Raw genomic sequence first — 13,257 nt, forward strand, 5'->3', positions numbered from 1 at the left:
CCGCCTGGGTTCCCTCGAGCTCGCCCTGTTCTTCCTCCTCCCTTTGTTCCGTCTCCTCGTCCCTTTGTTCCTCCTGTCTCGGTTCCTCGTCCCTCTGTGTCTTCTCCGTCCCCTCCTGGTCCCTTTGTCCCTCCGGTTTTTGCTGCTCGTCCCTCTGTGCCTCCCGTGTTCACTCCCGGCCCTTTTGTTCCTCCATTTTCTGTCCCCTCTCTGTCTCCTTTCTTTGTCTGCCTGTCCGCGTTCCCTGTCCTCTGTCAGGTTTTGTCGTTTTTCTGGTCCTTGTTCCTGTTCTGTGTCTCTGTCCTGTTTCCGGTGTCTCGTTAATGTTTTGCTTTTGTCTTCCAGATCCTGTTCCCCGGTCTCGTCCGTCGCCTCCTCTCAGGCGCGCCCGGTGTGCGCGCCTTTGGGGGGGGGTTCTGTTACGATCCGCTCCGTTCGATCCCGATGTGTGCCACGCCCCCTCATTATCCACGTGTGCTTTCCCAATCGTGCCCAGCTGTTCCTTGTTATTTCGACTTGTCTTCTGTATTTAGTCCATGTCTGAGTCAGTCTTCCCCAGATCCGTCATTAATGTTTAATGGTGTCTTGGTCCCGTCCTGTCCGAAATAAACCCTTTTGCTTTCATTTTCGGCTTGCCTCGCTTGCTTCCCGGCTCGCTCGATCACCCAGCCTGACAAATACCGTGTACTATACAGTACCATAGGTTTTGACATGACTGCAATTGTAAGCACAATGCCACAGCACATTAAAAACATCAAATCTACAATAGAAATCCATCCATCCATCCATTAACTTCCGCTTATCCGAGGTCGGGTCGCGGGGGCAGTAGCCTCAGCAGGGAAACCCAGACTTCCCTCTCCCCAGCCACTTCCTCCAGCTCCTCTGGGGGAATCCCGAGGCGTTCCCAGGCCAGCCGAGAGACATAGTCCCTCCAGCGTGTCCTGGGTCTTCCCCGGGACCTCCTCCCAGTGGGACATGCCCAGAACACCTCACCAGGGAGGCGTCCAGGAGGCATCCTAAGCAGATGCCCGAGCCACCTCATCTGGCTCCTCTCAATGCGGAGGAGCAGCGACTCTACTCTGAGTCTCTCCCGAATGACTGAGCTCCTCACCCTATCTCTAAGGGAGAGCCCAGCCACCCTGCGGAGAAAACTCATTTCGGCCGCTTGCACTCGCGATCTCGTTCTTTCGGTCACTACCCAAAGCTCGTGACCATAGGTGAGGGTAGGAACGTAGATCGACTGGTAAATCGAGAGCTTTGCCTTTTGGCTCAGCTCCTTCTTCACCACGACAGACCGATGCAGCGCCCGCATCACTGCTGACGCCGCACCGATCCGCCTGTCGATCTCCCGCTCCATCCTTCCCTCACTCGTGAACAAGACCCCGAGATACTTAAACTCCTCCACTTGGGGAAGGACCTCCTCCCTGACCCGGAGAGAGCACTCCACCCTTTTCCGGCTGAGGACCATGGTCTCGGATTTGGAGGTGCTGATTTTCATTCCAGCCGCTTCACACTCGGCTGCGAACTGCTCCAGTGAGAGCCGAAGGTCGCGGTCTGATGAAGCCAACAGAACCACATCATCTGCAAAAAGCAGAGACCCAATCCTGAGGTCACCAAACCGGACACCCTCAACGCCCCGGCTGCGCCTAGAAATTCTGTCCATAAAAGTTATGAACAGAATCGGTGATAAAGGGCAGCCCTGGCGGAGTCCAACCCTCACCGGGAACGAGTCCGACTTACTGCCGGCAATGCGGACCAAGCTCTGACACCGGTTGTACAGGGACTGAACAGCCCTTATAAGGCAGCCCGGCACCCCATACTCCCGGAGAACTCCCCACAGGACTCCCCGAGGGACGCGGTCGAATGCCTTCTCCAAGTCCACAAAGCACATGTAGACTGGTTGGGCAAACTCCCACGCACCCTCAAGGACTCTGCGGAGAGTATAGAGCTGGTCCACTGTTCCACGGCCAGGCCGAAAACCACACTGCTCCTCCTGAATCCGAGGTTCGACTATCCGACGGACCCTCCTCTCCAGCACCCCCGAATAGACCTTACCAGGGAGGCTGAGGAGTGTGATCCCCCTATAGTTGGAACACACCCTCCGGTCCCCTTTCTTGAAGAGGGGGACCACCACCCCGGTCTGCCAATCCAGAGGCACCGCCCCCAATGTCCACGCGATGCCGCAGATGCGTGTCAACCAAGACAGCCCCGCAACATCCAGAGCCTTGAGGAACTCCGGGCGGATCTCATCCACCCCCGGGGCCCGGCCACCGAGGAGCTTTTTAACCACCTCAGCGACCTCTGCCCCAGAGATAGGCGAGTCCACCCCCAAGTCCCCAGACTCTGCTTCCTCATTGGAAGGCGTGTCGGTGGGATTGAGGAGGTCTTCGAAGTATTCCTTCCACCGACCCACAACATCCCGAGCTGAGGTCAGCAGTGCACCATCCCCACCATAAATAGTGTTGATGCTGCACCGCTTTCCCGCCCTGAGACGCCGGATGGTGGACCAGAATCTCCTCGAAGCCGTACGGAAGTCGTTCTCCATGGCCTCGCCAAACTCCTCCCATACCCGAGTTTTTGCCTCAGCAACCGCCGAAGCCGCGTTCCGCTTGGCCCGCCGGTACTCATCAGCTGCTTCCAGAGTCCCACAGGCCAAAAAGGCCCGATAGGACTCCTTCTTCAGCTTGACGGCATCCCTCACCGCCGGTGTCCACCAGCGGGTTCGGGGATTGCCGCCGCGACAAGCACCGACCACCTTACGGCCACAGCTCCGGTCAGCCGCCTCGACAATGGAGGCGCGGAACATGACCCATTCGGACTCAATGTCCCCCGCCTCCCCCGGGACATGGGCGAAGTTCTGCCGGAGGTAGGAGTTGAAACTCCCCCTGACAGGGGATTCCGCCAGACGTTCCCAGCAGACCTGCACTATACGCTTGGGTCTGCCAGGTCTGACCGGCTTCCTCCCCCACCAGCGGAGCCAACCCACCACCAGGTGGTGATCGGTTGACAGCTCCGCCCCTCTCCTCACCCGAGTGTCCAATACATGCGGCCGCAAGTCCGATGACACGACCACAAAGTCGATCATCGAACTGCGGCCTAGGGTGTCCTGGTGCCAAGTGCACATATGGACACCCTTATGCTTGAACATGGTGTTCATTATGGACAATCCGTGACGGGCACAGAAGTCCAATAATAAAACACCACTCGGGTTCAGATCGGGGGGGCCGTTCCTCCCAATCACGCCCCTCCAGGTCTCACTGTCATTGCCCACGTGAGCATTGAAGTCCCCCAGCAGAACGAGAGAGTCCCCGGGAGGAGCGCTCTCCAACACCCCTTCCAAGGACTCCAAAAAGGGTGGGTATTCTGAACTGCCATTTGGCGCATAAGCGCAAACAACAGTCAGGACCCGTCCCCCCACCCGAAGGCGAAGGGAGGCTACCCTCTCGTCCACCGCGGTAAACCCCAATGTACAGGCGCCCAGCCAGGGGGCAATAAGTAAGCCCACCCCAGCTCGGCGCCTCTCCCCGTGGGCAACTCCAGAGTGGAAAAGGGTCCAGCCCCCTTCGAGGAGACTGGTTCCAGAGCCCAGGCCGTGCGTCGAGGTGAGCCCGACTACATCTAGTCGGAACTTCACAGCCTCGCGCACCAGCTCAGGCTCCTTCCCCACCAGAGAGGTGACATTCCATGTCCCTAGAGCTAGCTTCTGTAGCCGAGGATCGGATCGCCAAGGTCCCCGCCTTCGGCCACTGCCCAACTCACATTGCACCCGACCCCTATGGCCCCTCCTACAGGTGGTGAGCCCATTGGAAGGGGGACCCACGTGCCTTGTTCGGGCTGTGCCCGACCAGGCCCCATGGGTGTAGGCCTGGCCACCAGTCGCTCGCCATCGAGCCCCACCCCCAGGCCTGGCTCCAGGGGGGGGCCCCGGTGACCCGCGTCCGGGCAAGGGAAAACGTGAATCCATTATGTTTTTCTTCATGAGGGGTCTTTTGAGCCGCACTTCGTCTGGTTCCTCACCCAGGACCTGTTTGCCTTGGGTGACCCTACCAGGGGCATAAAGCCCCAGGCAACTTAGCTCCTGGGATCATTGGAACACGCAAACCCCTCCACCACGATAAGGTGTCGGCTCCAGGAGAGGAATAGAAATCTAAATAGTGAATTGTTTTTACCATTGATGGTAATTAAAATTACTGGTTTGCCTGGTAAAATGGTGAAGTTGGTGCTTTCACAGGAGCAATCTGGCACCTTCACAGTCGGCAAAATGCAAGCTGGAAAACAAAAAACTCACTAATTTAGATTATTTGTAACTGGCTGCAGACACACATGAACAGCAAAATGATGGCTTTCGTGAGAACACACTATACCTTGCTCATGGATGCGATATCCATCTTTCCCTTTAATGGCATACATGGTTGGTGGAATGGCTTCAAAAAATCCATGAATGACACATTCCCTGTTGTGGAGTGGCTGTTTTTTGTGACGTAATACATCACACTCCCCACAGAACCACTCCTCGGGAAGACACTCTGTGCACCTAGGGAGAAAAAAAAATAAAGAATTCTAATATATTATTTCAGGTGAATAACTCACAAAGTATAACACACTCAATTTAAGCTATTCCAAATTTAGTTATACACTAGGTTTAACTGTACTGTGTTTAGCACTGGCACCTTACAGCAAGAAGGTCCTAGATTTACTTTTCTCATAAATGTGGTTCCCATAAATGTGGGGTGACCAAGTCTTATACCACCCTAAAACACATGATTTTATGTGTTTTTATGTGCTGATTTTACTTTTGTGGCACTTTGAGATTTGTTTTAATGAAAAGTGCATTAGAAATAAAATTTATTATTATTATTATTATTACATGCATGCTAGCCTATATAGCACTTTATTTCTCAGCAAGCCTAAGCTGGGTAATCAAAGTTTAATATTCATGAAAACCAACCTAATAACAGCAGGCTCATGGCAAAGCCAACACAATGGATGACCAACAGCCTCTTTTGCAATAAGGCATTTTAGGTGGTACGGTCTTGCTTCTTTCCAGCGATCTGAGGCTTTCTGCTGCCGAAAAGACCATGATGATGCAGAGCTTCTTTGAGGCTCAGCAGAAGGATAAGATGCCAAAATATCAGAGAGCCTCTCCATATTTTTTTCTGTAAGGAAAATATAAAATTAAGTCATAAGGGTCAATTTAGATGAGGACCAATTAAAAGCCAACTAATAAATATTTCGCATAAACACATGATTCCATGATTCAGTTCCAAACTAGCCTAAATACTTAATAAATTGTGTTCTTAATCCATTTACTGCACTGTCAGTTTTGTCTAAGCAGTTTGTCTTTAATTATACATGGTTTCTAAATGGATGTGATTTACCAAATTCCTCTTGAGGATTTACTTTTGCTGAGGGTACAGGGACGTCCACACTGGATGATGAGGAGTACTCAAGAGGAGGGTGTGTGACTGTAAAACAGTACACAGAAGAATAACGTTATACTATCATTGTATTCATGTTTTGTTTTTTCAACCCAAAGCTGAAAATTTTGTAAAATCAGACATATTTCTGTTAAGTACTTGGTAATGTCTTCTACAACAGGATATATGCCGAATGTCACCTGACCAAACTTCAAAACAGGTATCATTGCTTCCGCTTGTCGGAGAACGTGTTAATACAGTAGCTGTACTGTATTATGGAGATATCGATGGACTTTTAAGGTAATCAGTTAAACGAGTTGGCTGTTTTTATTGTTGACATTTTTTTCGATTTTTATATATAAATGTTAGTTAAATGGACATTGGTTAAGATCATCTTTAGTGTCTACTTTGAAGGCAACTTGAGTAAAATAGCTTCATATTTAACGAGACATATGCAAAACGTGAACCAGAAGCAACGAAAACTGTTTAGCAGAATATGGAAGTCTGTTGTGCATAACCACTATAGTGCTACCAAATGGTTTATGTACGTTTTAATGTCTTTTAGATATTGGAACATTTTAAACTCTAAACAATTAATTACAGTGTTCTAATTTGATTTGGTTCACCATTTACATAATTCAGACATAACCTGGAGCTGAAGCTTGCCGTCGCCCTCCTTGCCTCCCCCTTGGCTTGCCGCGCCCTAAAAGGTCCCTTCCGGAGGTCTGTGGAGGGTCTCCTTCAGAGCATGCACGTTTCCTCTCCACAGATGATGTCTGTGTGTTGGAGTAAAAATCTCTTGTAAAACTGATGTTGTTAAAGGTACTGGATCCAAAAGACAGGTAATTAGTGAAATGAAAACACAACATAGTGTGTTAGTAAGGTTTTGAACGTGTTAAAATGAGCCTTGCCATAGATTATCCAAGGCTCTGTAACTCGGAGGGATGGAGCTCCATTCTTTAATAAAAAATTCTCTCATTTACATTCGCCAATGAGCATTATAGGGTGTCAATTACTTAAATTTACCATGCAATACACTTACATGGCATATCCTGCACTCGTCCTTCTTCTACATTCAATACATTTTTACTTTACGTTATCCTCCATTCGCATGGTCAAGTATAAAATGATTTAGGTATATAAAAAAATCTTACCATGGCTTCAGCTAGAGCATGGTCTAATTTCAGTTCAAGAGCCATGCGTCTCCCCTCTTGGTAGTGGGTATCCTGTGAGTCAAGTTTATGTTTGGTCGCCATTACAACACAAAAAGATACAGACAGATTAAGGACAGACAGACTGACAAAGATGGATATGACAGACAAGTAGATGGAGAGTAAAGTTATAATAAAGAGTGAAAGATGGATAGAAATATGGTTAGTGAGACAGATGAGTACAAAGGTTGCAAGAGATAGACAGATAGAGATTGATGTATAGATTACAGATAGATAGATAGATAGATAGATAGATAGATAGATAGACAGATAGAGTTTGGCTCTTAAAAGTGCCTTTGGGTTCTGTTAGATTCGGACAGGTTCGGACAAGATTTGGACAGGTGACTAATTTGACAGGATCTGGAAGGAGAACAGAAAATGTTAATTATGTAGTGTTCAGTAGTTATGTTAAAATAAGGTTTAAAAAGTGTACCCCTATAGTGACTGAATTTCTTATAAATACTTAAGGTAAATGAATTTTTAAAAATCATGTTTTTGTTATTTTCTGTATGCTAATGTGTGTCTGGGGCTTCCTCATCCCAGATTTAAAGGCAATGTTATGTGTAGTAATGTTAGGCCAAGTTATTTCATGTCAGTTCAGAATCAGAAGTTAGGGGACATAGATGTCAAATGTAATAATATCATAATGCTTTTTTTCCCCCCAATCTTAGTTTTAATTGGCTAAATAACAAATAATTTGTATTCTATATTTTATAGTTTTCTCCTGTATTTTTTCCCATTTTTATCACAGGATAAGGCAGAATTTATATTTCATAGTTTTCATACTGTAATAAATGCTATGTCAAAAACACTGCATTATTTATATAACACATACCATATATTTCATATATTTGTCTTTCTTCCTTTCATCAGTCACAAAGTTTCTGTTTTTATTCAGCAGAGCTACAGCAATAGCTGGATACCTTTATCAATATTAGGGATTTCCTGGCACGTGACTCGTTATCACTCGTTATTTTTTTTAGTACTTTCTGCGCCAGAGCGCACTGCTTCTGCGTGTTTAGCGTTCCATAATGTTCACATTTTGTCATTTTGGCTACGACTGAAACATAAGGTCATGATGATTGAGATAAAATCACCCTTGACCCACACAATAATGCAGTGCTCCACGGCTTCCACGCTAGGTTACCCTTCAGCTAATATAACCGAGAGTTAGCTTACACTAAAGTTTGCTAGGCCGTTTAGCAAATGGAGCTAATTTTACAAGTGTATGTTTTTTTTTCCCCGCTGATAATGAGGAAACCATTGGTTGGGCTTTTTATCGTTGTCCTAATATGAAAACCACGTGAGTCTAAGTGCAAAGAAAGGGATCAATTATAACATTTAAACAAAACGTGGTCATTATTTTTTAGCGTGGTACCTTACCTGAACGGTGGTTTGAGCGCAATGACAAGAATTCACCCAATCGCAAAGCAGGCTGGCTCCGTCTCCATAGCAACAGAGGCTGAGGTTCATGGGTATTGCTGGCGTCCACTATCCAAAACCTTTTCTTTTCTTTTCTTCAGTTTTTTTAAAATATATTAATTTTATACATATATTAACCTTTTGCCATCAATGGGTGCAAATTGCGTCCACTTTAATCTAACTTTAATAACTTGGGATCCCTTTGATGTATAGACATCATACAGATATCATCAGAATCATAAGACCGTGAACTAAACGGCAGGTATAATTATATTGATGTGTGTGGAAGTATTTGCGAGAAATTCAATGCGCAAAAACAGCTAAAAATATGAAATTGTGCAAAAACGCACTCACTAAAAGTCCTGTTTTACAGCCTATAATGCACGCGCTGTGTATCTGACGTATCGCGACTCTCACCCGGGGCTCCCGCGCTCGATCACATGCTGAATGATTTTACTAGGGTTAGTAAAATGTTAGTAAAATGTTCCCTTTAACTTTTAAAGCCCACAAACAATGACATCATCTGCATTACATCCATAATAAAGCCTATTTCTTTACTTTATTCAGAGTTTATTCGCAAAAGTTTGTGTTTCTGTTTGCATTTGCGTTACATCAGCTCTTCCTGACAGCACTACCAAGGGTTTAGATCCTCGAAATATGGTGCGTTCGATTATTTCTCTTCAACTCGGAACTCGGATGAAAACGTCACGAAAAACGTCACTTCCCGTCGGAAACACGCCTCTTTTATGACGTTGAAGTCGGACAAGATTTTGTTGTCCGAGTTGCCCCTGTGACGTAATTTCAACATGGCGACTTGGTTTGTTTGTAGTTTCTTTGCTGTTCGAAAAAAGAATATCGCTATGAATGTACTAAAATATTTTATAAAGCTTTTACTGTGGTTTGACTAGTTCGTGTTTCTTGTTTGTCTCTCGGAAAAATCTCAATTTTCTCCATTTGGAAAACTCCAAATCTGCTAAAATATAAAGCAACAACACGCAGCAACGTGTTCATGGAGGCAGCCATGTTTATTCCGAGATGTGGGTAGCTCGAACGGGAGCTTGTCGGACGTGATGTCACTCAACTCGGAATTGTCCTCGCCCCTCGGTGATCGCTCTAGATGACGTAATCTGTAAAGCGCCAGTAAACACAGCCACGTGCGTTTTATTGCAGCATTACCGAAATAGATTACGGCATTACGGTCGCGGCTTGTCGCGAACACCTAAGCATTCAGTCCGAAAGCAAAAAGCAGCTCCTTACCGTGCGTAATGCCCGTTTATATCATTACAAGCAGAATATACTGTATGCTAAGCGCTACCATAACACAGCTTACTTCCTGATTACACAGTTCTGGATAGGACAGTTTCATCGCGTTTTCATAGAAAAGCCACTTCCTGAATGGCTAGAAGCTGGTCATTTTAGGTGCCAAAATGATCCAAAATTGGCTCAACAGTGATCAAAACTTCACTATTTCTTCTTCTAAAATGATCAGAAACTATTTTTCCATTATAGAAAAAACGAGGATATCGGGATGATATCAGTTTTAGCTGGCATAATTAACCCAGTAAACGGTCGATAAGGCTCATGTGTACTGTAGGCTAGTATTTACTGCTAGATTTGACACACCAAACCAATGGAAAAGCTGTATTTCTCAGTAAAAACGACATTTAGATGCGATGGCCGTAGCACAGCTGTGCAGTCTCGTTATTTTACCGGGAGAATATATTTACTATATTTTTAACTGGAAGCACTGACGATCGTTTACAATAGTAAGTAGCCTACAGAATAAAATGCAATAAAAACAAGGATATAATCTCCTACATAAATGTTGAGTAAAGTAGCGCTTAAAACAAATAAATAAAAAAGGGGGGGACGGACGGACAATACAGCGTCTGTGGACCCCAGCGTCAGAAAGAAAAACGTGCTGGAGGCACGAAAGATATTTCCTATTGAAATACATTGGCTCGAAATTCGTGCAGAGTGACACGAAAAAAAAGGGAAATTCGTGTCCATGAACACGAATCAATAGATTAAATTTCGTGACTATATCACGAAATGCCGTGAGACTGGGTTGGATGTGAATATTGGTAAGCTAATTTACCTATATTTGCGTTTTGTTTGACTCTGTAACTTTCTGATCAGCTACTCCTGACCTCACTCCCCCAGTCCCGTTCTGTGTATAACTTTCTTTGCAGCAGTGTTGATAGCTTTGGTCTTCATGTTGCCGTCTTGCAGGTTTCTTCATCAGCAAATGCAACAATTATTGCAGACCCACAGGACACTTTCATTGTCTTTATTGCAGCCAAACAATAATACGCAAAGAGCAGTTTAAACATCATGTATCCCAATGCATCAGTGAAACCAACCCAACCACAACGGAAGCGCATCAGTCACCTCCCGCCTCTCCTGCTCCCTCCTTTACTGCTTCTGAAGCTGCATGTCCCCCTCCCCCAGTCCCCATCCTCCACCCCTCACTTTCTTCATGTTCCTCTGATCCTGTCTCCTCAGCAGCACCAGCACTACCACCCCCTCACCCAAACAAAGCAGAAAACAGTGAAGTGTACTAGCTGTGGCCTAATCCTTAATAGACGGAACCTACGGATACATCTTCGAAGACGTCACACTCCCATCAAAATGGACATTACGGCACAGAACCACCTCAGTGCTCAGTGTGTTGATTACACAAGTGGAGTGTTTGCAGTAGCAAAGTCTTTTATAGCACCCAGCACACCAGTACATGTCATTAAAAGGACATGGGGTCCTGACCAAAAAACAATGTGTGAGCTGGATATCTGCAGAATTAATGCAGAGTTTGCAGAGAGGTCAAACCTTCGTCCATTTGAGTGCCACCACATTCAGTCCCTCGTGTACTGCCCTCCAGCCAAAATGGACACTCCATCACTTACAGAGGATGTTTTGCAGGTGATGGTACATGACAAGTGGTTTGGGGAAGACAAAAAGGAAAGGTGTTTGGTACGTCAGAGAGAAGCAAATGATGCAGGAGTCCCTTTGTCCTGACTGGTGACTGTGTGTGGACCCCCCTACAAAAAGCACATTTCTGTATACGAGTCAACTATCTCTTATTACAGCTGGCTTGGCAGAGTGGTGGTAACGTACAATTCTAAAACCCATTTCATGGCATTGTCCTTGCGCGAACCCAAGGCAGTCATGCATACATAAATATGTTGCCAAGTGGCATTTATTTGAAACAGACCAGGCACTCTTCCAAAAAACCAGAAGTGTGGAGGAGAACATCACAGAACATTTTCCAGTTGACATGGAAAGTTTTGACCTAGAAGAAGGAGCTCAATACCCACCTGAAGGCAAAAATCTGTCGCGGATGGTTCAATACATTTTTCATAAGAAGAAACTGCCTGCGATTTTCCCCTCAGACGAGGTCAAGACCATTCATTTCCCTGTGCACTTCATACCATCAGAAACCTTTTGCTCAGAACGTTTAGAGCCCACTCCTCTAAGCGAACCTGTGCTGATTACATCTAAGGCTAAAATCCTAACAATCACTGATGTCATAGAAGGTATGTTCTCTCTTTATTTAAATATTTATTATCGATATTTTAACATTTCATTACTCACTACATGTACTGTAAACGTCAGTGTAACCATTACTTCCACTATCAGCAGCTTAGCCTCCTTCCCAGCAATTCACACTTGTATGCTTACTGAGATAATTTCATACACTGGCTTTTAGTACTGTGCAAAGTATAGAGACATGTCACAGTGTAAAATGGTGAAAGATAAATGTGTAACATTTACTGGTGCTTGTGTCCATTAGGAATTTCAGTGTACAGAAAATGGTGCTACAGGTGTGGTATGGCATATCGATACCAGGAGTGGACTGATGGTGTCCACAATTTCGATGACCACACACTTCTGTCCATATACATGTGCCATTTTCTACGCAATACACTTCAGGTAGGAACCATGTTCTGTTGTTTTAATCATTTAAAACAATTACGAATACTTTATCAAAATAATATATTGTAAAGCCTTTAAATGTCATACATCAATTTCACAGACTCATCAGGCAGTAGGGAGTGCCATGGATGTGTTGGAGAAGACCTCTGGTAAAACCTATCCATCCAGGGAAAGGGTCCTGCAGGCTTATTTAAGCTTTGAAGCACTGTCAGACCTTGGTTACACATATGCTTGTGTATCATGCGGTTATCATCCAGTGCCTGTTGTGATGGACCTTCATAAGAAGGGCGTTTTTAGCATGCCTGGTAAGTGAACACATTTATTCATTTTCTTAGTCTTACATTGTTTCAAGCACCACATATCCAGCTATGACTGTTTGGAACATGCTTACTTAAGTCTTGCTTTCCTTAGTGAGCAGCATTGAGGAACCATCTCAGACTTTTGATGGAAAGGTAAATGTTGAAAATTTCTGGGAGATGGTTTCCCTTGAAATGATCAGCCGTGGGTTGGTCCCAAGTAAGTACAGTCCGCACAATGTTCTAGGTGGGATGACAGTATTCTATCATTTACTTTGTTTATCATGGAATAATGTACTGTTATGTTAATAATAGTTTCTAACATCATTTAAAGGCAACAAGTCAAACCCATTTGTCATCCATCCCAGTTACCATAATTGGGCTCCGTGGATTGGTCCTCACACAAGAGATAGGGATGTTGTACTCAACACTGAATACAAAAAAGTGTATTCTGCTTGTAGTGCAAAGGAGGAATCTGAGTTTAACCTCACAGAGGACCGACTGACTGATGAACTTCTTAAGCTCAAGGTACTGAACTTAAGTCAATTTTTGTCAGTTTTGTCAAAGATGTGTGTTTTTGAACCACGCTAGATCAACTATACTAATGTTCATTATAGATGGAAGCTGTGCGTGCTCTGTGCCGACAGTGTGGCATAGACCCCAAAGGCTCACGGATGGACCTGGTGACGAGACTTCAACAAGAAATGAAGAACAGAGCGAGTTATGATAAGATGTTTTCACAAATCTGGGGAGCTTCTGGTAAGTTGTGTTCTATTAATGAGAGACAGTTTTTACAGACAGTTCTTAGTTTCATTACTTAGAATGGTTGCACTCTGATTTACAGTTTCCTTAAACAGGTGGATGGGCTGTGGTCACCTGTCCTTGTGCTGTGGCGTATGGTGCTAAGTTCAACATAAGGGCTGAGAGCCCCCGGGACTTTGCTGACCTTTTATTGTCAATGAAACATTTTCCAAACAT

At 45.3% G+C, this 13,257-nt stretch overlaps 2 long non-coding RNA genes across 2 annotated transcripts; one reads left to right on the plus strand and one right to left on the minus strand.

Moving 5' to 3' along the window:
• Nucleotides 1-4,168: 4,168 nt before the first annotated feature.
• On the minus strand, nucleotides 4,169-7,602 carry LOC140593413 (uncharacterized). The gene is made up of 6 exons (XR_011993716.1): nucleotides 6,572-7,602; nucleotides 6,067-6,193; nucleotides 5,379-5,465; nucleotides 4,949-5,156; nucleotides 4,365-4,534; nucleotides 4,169-4,268 (listed from the first exon to the last, which is right to left on the minus strand). It is a non-coding gene; the product is annotated as an uncharacterized lncRNA (long non-coding RNA).
• A 2,839-nt stretch (nucleotides 7,603-10,441) lies between these two features.
• On the plus strand, nucleotides 10,442-13,257 carry LOC140593380 (uncharacterized). The gene is made up of 6 exons (XR_011993674.1): nucleotides 10,442-11,583; nucleotides 11,841-11,980; nucleotides 12,084-12,288; nucleotides 12,395-12,807; nucleotides 12,897-13,038; nucleotides 13,137-13,257. It is a non-coding gene; the product is annotated as an uncharacterized lncRNA (long non-coding RNA).

Source organism: Paramormyrops kingsleyae, chromosome 11, assembly GCF_048594095.1.
Source record: "Paramormyrops kingsleyae isolate MSU_618 chromosome 11, PKINGS_0.4, whole genome shotgun sequence".
Lineage (NCBI taxonomy): Eukaryota > Metazoa > Chordata > Actinopteri > Osteoglossiformes > Mormyridae > Paramormyrops > Paramormyrops kingsleyae.